Below are 10606 nucleotides of genomic sequence, written 5' to 3'. Positions count from 1 at the left end.
AGCAGGACAGACACAGGGAGCTCCTCCTTCCCTCTCACCCACGTTTAAGGTACAAACCCTATCTCATAGCTACCCTATCTCATAGCTGAACGAGCCTAATTTGTTCCTCAGGGAGGCTGCCCATACCAGGGATGGATTTGTCTCCCAGCTGTCACCCAGACCTTCCCCAGCTCAAGGAGAAATGCTGGCAGGCAATTGTGGAGCTGCTCTTGGTGTGTCCTGTTGGTAACCACAGCCAGCCCTTTGCTTCTGCCTCGCCAATGGCACTGACTAGGGCTTTTTTTTTTCTTCTTCTTCCTCCCCTCTCTCCACCCTATTTTTTTCTATGAGGTTTTAAATTATCTGGGTTATTTTGTGTGTTTGAGAAGACTTCATTTAAAACATCAGTAAAACTTGTATCAAAGGGCTCAACTTCACACTGAGTACACAGAGCTGGGGACTGAATCCTGCAGTTCAAGGGAGCTGCAGGCAGTTTTACACATTTAAATGGATGGTGCCTTGTTTTAAAAAAACCATCTGAAGTTCATGGGGTTCATCTTAATTGATAAGCTGGACATAACGGATGGGTGTAGGGAGACTTCAACAACATAAGGGAAGAAAGATTTTTTTTTTCCCCCCTCTCTCTCTTTTTTTAGTCTACCATCAAAGGTTGGGAACTTAGCACTACATCGTAGTATTATTTTTCTTCTGCTATTAAAATGAATCACACTGTGCCTAATTCTTCTTGGGAAGATGAATGTGTTTGAGGCAGCTTGAAGCCATTCAGTGCCTCACAAGCCTTTGCATCTTTCTATCAATGTTCCAAAATACTCACCTCTGTTTTTTTGGATGTCTGTAGAAACAATATATAAAATGGCTTCAAATACATGGCAGGCTGTTTAGTGGAGATGAAAGGGTATTTGAATAGTCTTTTTAAAATGAATGAAAAGTGAATACTCTCTTCTGTTTCAATTATAAGTGGGACATGGAGCTCGTTAGACACCACCTTAATATGTGACACTCTGAAAAATGTTCACCTACCTTCAGCAGTTCAGAAACATTTTGTTTTTTAGCTTGTCTCGGGATAAAGATTGTGATTACAGGTCTGGCATGTTCCCTGCTAAATGGAGAGGCAGCGTGGGAAAGTTCTGCTCTTACAGCTTGAAAGTAACATCCAACCAAATTGTTTTTTACACAGCACAGAAGACTGAGAGGGAGTAAGAACCTTATTTTGACCCAAGTGGGTTGGTTTTTTTTTAAAGTTTAGCTGAAGTTTATCAGGTTTAACAAAAACTATGCAAATTCATGCAGAAAAAAGATGCCCACATTGTGGTGCCAAAATATCCTGTGTTAGATCTTTTCCCAGGAGGGATCCAAAATGTTCCAGTTTGGGTCCTTTTCCAGAGGAGGGACCCAAAATATCCTTCATGAGTCCTTTTCCAGAGAAAGGATGCAAAATATCCCTGTTTGGGTCTTTTTCCAGAGGAGGGATCCAAAATATCCTGGCATGGATCCTTTTCCACAGGGTGGACCCAAAATGTCCTGGTTTGGGTCCTTCCAGAGGAAAGAAACAGAATGTCCCAGTTTGAGTCTTTTTCCAGAGGAGGGACCCAAAATGTCCCAAATTTAGGTCCTTTTCCAGAGGAGGGACCCAAAATGTCCTGATTTGGGTCTTTCCAGAGGAGAAACATCAAGAAGAAGAAATCTGCTGTGCAGGAGCAACCTTGAGCACTGCAGCAAGTGATCCCCAGCCACTCCACACACTCAAATCACACTAATTCTTAACACTTAGCCCATTTTTTTTTTGTCTTCAAAGCATTCTGGAAACGCTCCTGAAGCCCCACAGCACCCACAGAGGTAGGTGGCCTCAGCCCGTGGTGTGTAATTGGGGGTGAGTGGTGGCCAGAGGAGCTTCAAGGCCATGTGTTGGCTCCGGGTCACCACCAGCCCCACTTACTGCCCAATTCAAATGTGTTGATGGACCTTTAATAGTCCTTGGGAGCATTTGGGATGTGAAGCCTGGAGGCTGGGAATCATAAGCACGCCCTGAGGCGCTTTTTTTGGGAAAAAAAAGAAACACTTTCCCAAGTGTTTCACAGCTGGAATTTGTTGGGGCCTGTGGAGATCAGCCACAATGGTCTTGCTCCATCCCAAACCAAGGCTGGAAGCAGTGGGGAGTGGGGATGGGCTGAGTGGGGAGGGACAGCTGCAGGGCTGGTTCTTCTCTCTGAGTGGGGACAAGGACCCTGGAAGCCTGCATTTGGTTTTCTTCAGCACAAACCAGGCTGCATTTGGATGCACAAAACTTCCCAGCCCTTGCTCGTGGGCCTTGCTGCTGGCCTGGGTTGATCACAGCAGATCCAGTGAAACTCTTTTGTTTTTTCTCTACCCTGAATGTTTGGCATGCCCAGAGGGTGCAAAACATCCAAAAACTGCCCCTGAGATGGTGAGCTTGAAATAACATGAAATAAATAAAAAATACTTCCCCTCCCTTTATGAACAGAGACACTTATCTTTGAAAGGCTCCAGTAGTGGGAAGATGCTTTGCATTGGTGAAGAACCACAAAAACTCCCTCCTTTCCCCAGGTGCTGGCATCAGGAGCACGTCCAGTTGCCCCCAGCCTTTCTTAGGTCTCCCTGAGGTTGTTTTCTGCCCCCTGCCCTGGGAGTTTATTCCCTCCAAACCCATGAGTCAGCCCCCAGTGAGCTGGGCTGGAGCATCTGCTGGTTCACACTCTGCCTGCCTCATATTGGCAGCTGTATTCCCTTCCTCTTTCACCTTCCATTAACCTCATGTTCCTCAAACACCTTCATCCAACTACTCCATTCCTGTAGCAACCTCAGATTAATTAAAATGAAAAAAAAAAAAAAAAGAAAGGAGCACACTGGCTTTAAATGAGGTTCCTATCCCATTGCTTTCAAATGCTCTCTCTTAATCACAGAGCCCAGAAAACACCCACACACTGGAGGCTGGAGAATTATTTAAGGCAAATCATCTTCCTTCCTCTTCTGAAAAAAGATCAGACTAGTTCTGGATGGCGAGAGCAGCTCTGGTTCAGGTCCTTTCCATTCTTCCCAGCAACGTCCCCAATTCCTGCCCGCAGCCTCCCCACACAGCCCTGCACACACTCCTTTCCCCCCCACCCTCATTAGCATGCTACTAATCATAATGAAGAGTCCCAGGATGAATTTTTCTAACATTTAAACCATGGCCTGCCATATGTTTTAGCCTCTCTTTTAAATTAAATGAGTGTTGTGGTGTGTTTAATCTTCAGGGAGCACTGAACTCGCAGAGTGAGAGAGGAGGCTAATTTTGGACATCAGATCTAGGTGATAGCATAATTTCAGACAATTTTGGCTGACCTCCCTGGGCAATGCCCTTCATCTCTTTCATGAGAAGATCTATTTTTAGGGAAGAAAGCCCATTAAGTCTTGCCTTCCTTAATTCAGCTCTTCACATGATAAGATTTGACAGGTAGATCTTCTTTTTTTATTATTATTATTTTTTAAAAAGAAAACAGAAAGACCCTCTGGGAATTCTGGCTTTCAACATTTGTCTTGGGCCCTGCAGGAGTCTGGAACATCTCTGAACCCTACAGTTGGTCCTGCTTTGAAACCACTGCCTCGTCATTGCTCATGCACGGCGCCCGCGCTGCCTCCTCATCTGCAGTCGCAGCACTCCCTCCTCCCTGCTCCTCTCCCACTGCCCTGGCAGCTCTCCTTGCCTTCCCTTTCCTCTTGCTTCTGCTGTGTTGGCTCAAAGCGAGCTCTCATCCCCCCCAAATCCTTCAAAAGTCAAAGGATAAATGGGATGCATGGCAGGGGTGGTGCTACCTACCTTGGTTCTTCCCTTTTCTCCCTCTGGCAGAGCTGCACCCTCAGCATTGTCCCAGCAAGGGAGCCCAGTTGGCCCCTCAAGGTCTCATCCGGCCCTAAAACAGGGACAGCAAGGTCACCAAAATCCCTCCACCCCTTCCAAGTATTGGCAGGTGGAGCTCAGAACAAAAGGTTTGTGCCTTTTCCAAGGCTCTTGTTTCCTACAATCCTTACATCCCTAAAGGTTTCTGGGATCTTTACAAACAAGCCATCCTTTTCCAAAACTTTCCACAGCAAACGTCTCTCCTCTACAGGTGCAAAGGTTAAAGGGTCACAGAGCACCTGAGAGTCTTCACCCAACCAACCACCAGCCCCAGCAGGACAGAGCAAAGGCCAGCTTTGGGATAGGACACTGCTCCTGGGAATGATGCTGTGAAACCAGCTGGTATCCACAGATGATTCAGGAATAAGGGGGGACAGCTGGTGACATGGTCAGTGAAGGGGCCACTCTGGCTGGAACAGCTCTGGAGGGGTTAAACCTTCCCCATGGTGCTGCCATGCAGAAACCAGGCAAAGCTCCGGGGTTTTGCATTGAGATTCAAATGCCCAGATCAAAGCAGAGCTCGAGGAAGGAAGAGCCAATTTAGGTTGGAACCAGAGAAAACTTTCTCAGCTAACTTCTGGGAAGTGGAACAAGCAGGTTTCAGAAAGCTCCCATCCAGAGGGAGAGGAGTTTCCGCGGCAGCAGAGGAGGTGGCCCTCGCCCTCTGCCTGTCCTCCCAGACACGGAATTATTACTGGCCATGGGCTCCCTCACACCCACTGCAGCCCCCACCCCGCTCTTTGGAAGCTGTCCCCGAGCTGTTCTTGCCCAGCCTTGCAGAGGAGGATGGTCTGGAGCGGGTCCTGCCACGCTCCGGTGTCCCCGTGGCAGCGGGCGCGCTGGCATCCGCGTCCCAACCTTCCCAAAAGCCAAACACCCCGAGCCTGCAGACACAGCTCCTGTCCAAACTGGGCTCCATGGCCCTCGGGATGGCTGCTGGCCCCACAGCCAACATTTGATGGAGTAGCCAAAATACTATTTCCAGCTTTTTTTCTTCCTTGCTCTTTATTCCAAACCAAACAAACAAACGAAAAGAAAAAAAAAAAGAAAAAGAGAAATGTTCAAGAGTTTAGCTTTGCTAATTTATGACTCTGTGCTCTGCCCTTTCTCCTTTGGGATTCACTGCCCTGACCTCGGATACGAGGGGAAGAGGAAGGAGAGCTCTCACCTTGCCAGTGTGAAAGGTTGCCAAAGCAGGGAGAAAATGTCTACTCACTTATTCTAGGAGCATGTAGTGCTTTTGTGTTTCAAGTCTTTGTAGATTTGCAATGCCTTTAAAACCCCTTGCAACTGTCCAGTGTGGGGTGTTTAATTACCAGGTAAAACAAATTTTTTTAGACTCCATTTAATTATTTGATTGCACAGTAACCAAAGAGTGTAAGAGGGCTGTAGCCAGAAGGCACTTCAAAGCAACGCCTTGATGTTTCTTAGTGGGCATTAATGGTTTCTGAAGGCAGGAGATTGTTTAAAAAAAAATATTAAAACCCTCCTCATGATCCCGCCAGCAATCTCAAAAAAATGCATAAACACTGGAATCCTCTGCCAGGGAAGAAAAAAAAGAGTTCAAAGGGATCTGAGAGTTTTCATGTAAAGTTTAGAGTTTAAGGCGTGACTGTTGGCTACGGAGCCCCACTGTTTGAACTCTTGTTTATTAAAAACAGTTTCCCAGCATTTCACAGGGTTCAGAAAGACAACAGTGAAGTGCAGCCTTTTTCACAGCACAGCCTTTAAAGGCTCCATTGATTTCTACCTATGTGTTTTATCTTCTTATTCTTTTTTTTTTTTTTTTTTTTTTGATCAGATGCTGAAGTTTAGCACAATATCCAAGGCTGAGCTGGAGAGAACCACTCTGGAATAAGAGTTTTGCCATGATTTTTCAAATACTTTTTTAACAGTTCACTCCAGACTCTCCAGTGTCCCAGAAGGCTGGATGACAGCAGCAGCAGAATTAGGAAATGACAACTTGGCTGGCCCCAGACTCCGACTGCCTTTTTGATATTATCGCCAACCCTCCAGCCTTTATCTGAGCCTCAGCTCTCAATCAATGTCCAGCCAAACAATTGGCCACTGGGAAACCAAAAGTCTTTTTTTTTTTTTTTCCCCTCAGGATGGGAGATAATCCTTCAGCCTGCCCTGTCTGGGCACGCATCTTATTTTTGATGAGCCCACCACCACACCTAGAGCAGGCTCATTCTTTTCTGTGCCTACACTTCTCTTTCTCCTTCAGCCAGCCACATTTGTCCAAAAAAAACCCTCCTATTTTTTTAAAGTGAAGGGGTTTTTTTCCAGGAGGGAAGTGAAGGGAATCTGCAGCGTGTTGCAGCTTGGTGCTGTTGGCCATGGCTGGGGAAGGGCTGTGCTTTGAAGGGGCAGCTGGACTGCTCACAGCAAGATGCCTCAATTCCTGCAAGGGCAAGGAGAGCAGACACACAGCAGCACTGGGAAAATCCTGTGCTGTCCTGGGAAAAAAAGCTTGCAGCTGAGTGTTTTAGCAAGTTCTTTAAGTCTAACTGCAGAGATCTGAAGATAACACAGCTCAGAGCCGCCCAAGCTCTGCCTTGAACAACAGAGGGGTCTAGAAGTACTGCCAGAAGATGTTATAAAAGGCACATTAGGAGCAGAATTAAAGTAAACATAAACCAAAACAAACAGAAACATCTGCTGAGCAGGTAGCCTGAGAATAAACTCCTTATTGAAGCTGCTGTGCAGGCTGAAGCCTCAGCTCCCAGCCATGGGGGTGCTGCCAGGTGACATCGGCCGCGCCTCTGACGCAGGAGAGAAACCTAAAAATAGTGTCATGTCAAAGCCCTCACACAAACACATCAGAGGGCAGGGAAAAGAGGATGTGAGGCAACAAACAGGGGGCTCTACGAGTTTCTGGCTCCGTCCTGCTCTGCAAACGTGGCTGGGAGCTAACGAGAGATGCTCCGTGCTCAGAGGGCTGCAGGGTGCAGCAGGATGGGGAAGGATGGAGAGAGGATTTCTAGGGCTCCCTCGAGGGAAGAGGGTGTGTGTGTGATGGAGTAGGGCAGGGAGAGGTGAGATCAGGCCCTGAGCATTTAAATCACACTCAGGATTTTGCATTGGAGTCGCCGTGTTCAAACCTGAGGACAAGGAACAGCATCCTCTGGACTGAGGAGATGTTTGCTGTGAGGGATGATGTGGAAATGTGTCACCTGAGATAAACTCAGATCTTAAATGCAGTGGGGAAAGAAACTGAAAAAGAAGGAAAAAAAAATATTCTAAAAAAGAAGTAACAGAAAATGTCTTCCCAAGCACAGCTGATGGCAAAGTGCTGCTCCAAAGATGCTCCTGGAACCAGGCACAGCCACAGTGCAAAGCCAAATTATCTTGCTGCCATCCCCACTCCCAGCAAAAATTTCCTCCTTCCCAACTCCAAGGACTGACAGAAAATATGAACTTAATTTTGGGCTCTGTTTTCCTTAAATCGGCGCAGTTCCAGTAAAATCAGATTAAAATACCTCCAGTTCCTGATGTTTGGGCATATTTAAAGTCAGATCAAAGCACTTTTAACCAGCCCTTTTGGTAGCAGGTTTGATGAGAAACACAGGTGCAGGAATACATGAAGCTGGGCTGATTTAAATGCTGCCTTGCAATGCTGCTTCTGATCCCTTAAATATCAGCTGGGGGCGGGCAGAAAGAATGGAGGGATGATGTTTTCATAGAAGAATACCTTTTTTTTTTTTTCTGGATGCAATTTGAGCTGCTTCCCTTTCTGCATGAAAACTTTGACTTGCCTTTTTTTTTTTCCCCTCCCTTTAATAATTGCATGAAGAAAGAGATTTTCAGACAAGGGAGAGCCACAGAGAGGTGAAGATTTACACACCATAATCCTTCAAGCATGAGATGCTGATGTGCTTGTGAGGGAACCAGCACAAGCTCCATGGCTCGTGCATGGAGACCTGAAGGTCTAAACTCGGAGACTGAGATGAATTTTGGGTTGTTTTCTGCAGAATTAGCTGGTCCTGGTGGGACTGTGGGGTGGAATCCTGATGAGATGGGTGGGTCTGGGTGGGTGAGGAACCAGGCTCAGGGTGGGCTCATCCTCTGGGGAATTCTCTCCAATCCCCCACAGGAGAGCTTCTCAGGGATTTACTCAGAAGCATTTAGCTGGGAATTTTGGGGTTTGGAGGTCAGAGAACAAACTCAGCTGTACTGGTGAACGTGAAGGGGTTTTAGACAATTCTCTGCAGTGTTAACCCAAGCCCAGCAGTGCTGGTGGGGCAGGACACAGGATGAGAGTGGAGCTGGTACAGTTTCCTCCCTTGGCACAATGGTGCCAGCATTTATCAGGGATTTTGGGATGACATATTTCACCAGGATCAGGGATTTTGGGATGACACATTTCACCAAGAACTCTTGGTGCTCTTGGTCCCTCTCATCCTGCCTCCAGACAATACCAGTCCCTTTCCAAACGCACCAAAATGAAGGCAGGTTAAATTTAACCATCTGACAACACCAATTAAAAGTTGTCACTTTTATAGTTCAGGAAAATCAGTGTTTCTTAGAAAGGACTCAGCCCTGTTTGTTGACAAACGATGTGACCCCAGCAATTCATCCCCAGTGGGACAGGATGGGAAGTACTATAGGATTTTCTCTGCTGGGAGCTTTCAAGTTTTATTGTGTGCAATTAAAATGCAGATGAATAACCCAGTAAAATAATAAAACACTCCTCATAAAGAGCCCCAGTGAAACAAAACTGTCAAAACACAAGAAGAAAAAAAAAAACCCCAACAAAAGAGCAAATATTGCTTCCTCTCAAAATATCATGGAAGTTTAAACAAACTCTGTTATCAGGAGACCCCAAAGCCAGTGGTTCAATTCCAGCTTCCTGCCTGCTCATCCACAGATCCTCAAGAAAGTCCTGTGCCCCACAGGCCCCTAAAAGTTACAAATCCCAGCCCCACATCACCCCTGGGTCATCTCAACCCCATCACCACTGCTGTCACCTGGGGCTGGAGGGACACACAGACATGTCCTGCCCCACCTCAACACCCTGCTGGGGCTGGTTGCTTTTGTTAACATGCCCAAAGGTTCATATTTGTGAACTTTTTGCATTTTTCGTGTCATTTTGCTGCAAAAGGGACAATGAGAACTCTGCCAGCACTGCCTAACTGGGGAATTGCTGCATTGGTGTGCTGTATATAAACAGCTTTTAACCAAGTTCTTCTCAAGTTATTTAATAAGAGGCATAAAATAAGCCAGGCTTGGGCTGTCAGTTCAGCAGTGGGAAGACAGAAGATGCCAGTGTTATGATTCCCACTTAAACTGAATGTGCACAGAGAGGAGAATAAAGCCAGGACACTGACTGTGATCCAGCCTGGGCTGGTGTGGATGCAAAGCCTGGCACAGGGTGGGGACATGCAGGGGACATGCTGGGGACACGCTCCTGACAGCATCACCAACCACACCCTGGTCCCCAGACTGGCAAATCCTCTCCTACAGATCTGTTCTTTATTCCTCCAAACCCCACCTAGACTTTTACATGAGCAGCAAAAGCAAAAGAATATCCTAATAATAATTTTTAAAAAAGGGAGCTACGTTTCTTTTGGGGTAAGAGTCGGGGCTGAACGGAAAACAAGGCCAATAACAGAGATGAAAAACAAACAGGGTGCAAAGCCCAGACAGCCAGAAGGAAATCAGACACTAAAACTGAGGGACAGCAGCTCCCTGCAGGGCTCTCCTGGAGGCTTTGAGCCTCACAGCTGGGCACTTCTGAGGACAAAGCAAGGGACAGTTTGGATAACACCTGCATGAGGCAATTCAGGCACCTGATCTGGCAGTGAAGCAAAGGAAAACCCTGAGCTGCCACTGCTGGGAGGTGAAAGGTTCCTCCAGCCGGGGTTTGTGCACTGTCAGGAGAGGCTGGGGTGTATTTTGGGTGGGTTTCTAAGACGAGGTGATTGTTATTAGCAGACCTCACCTTGCACTGGCTTCATCCTGGGGTTTGGAGCACCCCTAATAAAGCAGCTCTGCACATAATTAACAATTAATTAACAATTAATGTGGGACACAGCCTTGCACTGACCCCTGGGACTACTGATTGCTCTGGTACAGCACAAGGGGAGCTGGAAACCTGAATTCTGAGCAGTAACTTGGGGTCAAGCCATGGCTGAGTCAAGGGACACCCCATAAAGTTGATCCCTTTGGCTGGCACAGCCAATTTGCAGCCCTGATGTTCCTCCTGGGTCTCCCCTGTCACATCAGCCATTGTCCCCTGCAGCTCCCAAACACCAGGTGCAGCTCTCCAGATTCACAGCACCAGAGTTTGTTCAGTGTGGAGCATCTCAGAGCAGCTCCCATCTTCCTCAGTGCCTCCTGCACTTACAGTTGTGATTTCTCTGCTCTTTCATGAGGCCATTGAACTCCTGTTATCTCCCTGAATTAATATTAATGGCTTCCTTTAAGCTTCTCCTTTAGCTCTCCATTCTTCCAACGACTTTTAGATGGTTTTGATTCCTCCAGACTCCTTTCTTCCCCTGTGCTCGTGCTGTTGTCTGCTCTGATCCCCAGCCTTGCCCTGACATGGCACTGGTGGCACTTGACCCGTGCAGGGGACGTGGCCTCAGGGGTTTGGGTGATGTCCTCAGGGCTGCAGGTGGGATGAGGGCTTGGGAGTGATGCTGGGGCAGCTTTGGGAATGTCAGGGCACTCACTGAAGATGCCAAGAGCAGATCTGAAGTGTCT

The sequence above is a fragment of the Sturnus vulgaris genome, chromosome 20, assembly GCF_052056855.1.
Source record: "Sturnus vulgaris isolate bStuVul1 chromosome 20, bStuVul1.hap1, whole genome shotgun sequence".
NCBI classification, from domain to species: domain Eukaryota; kingdom Metazoa; phylum Chordata; class Aves; order Passeriformes; family Sturnidae; genus Sturnus; species Sturnus vulgaris.
This window is presented reverse-complemented; position numbering follows the sequence as displayed.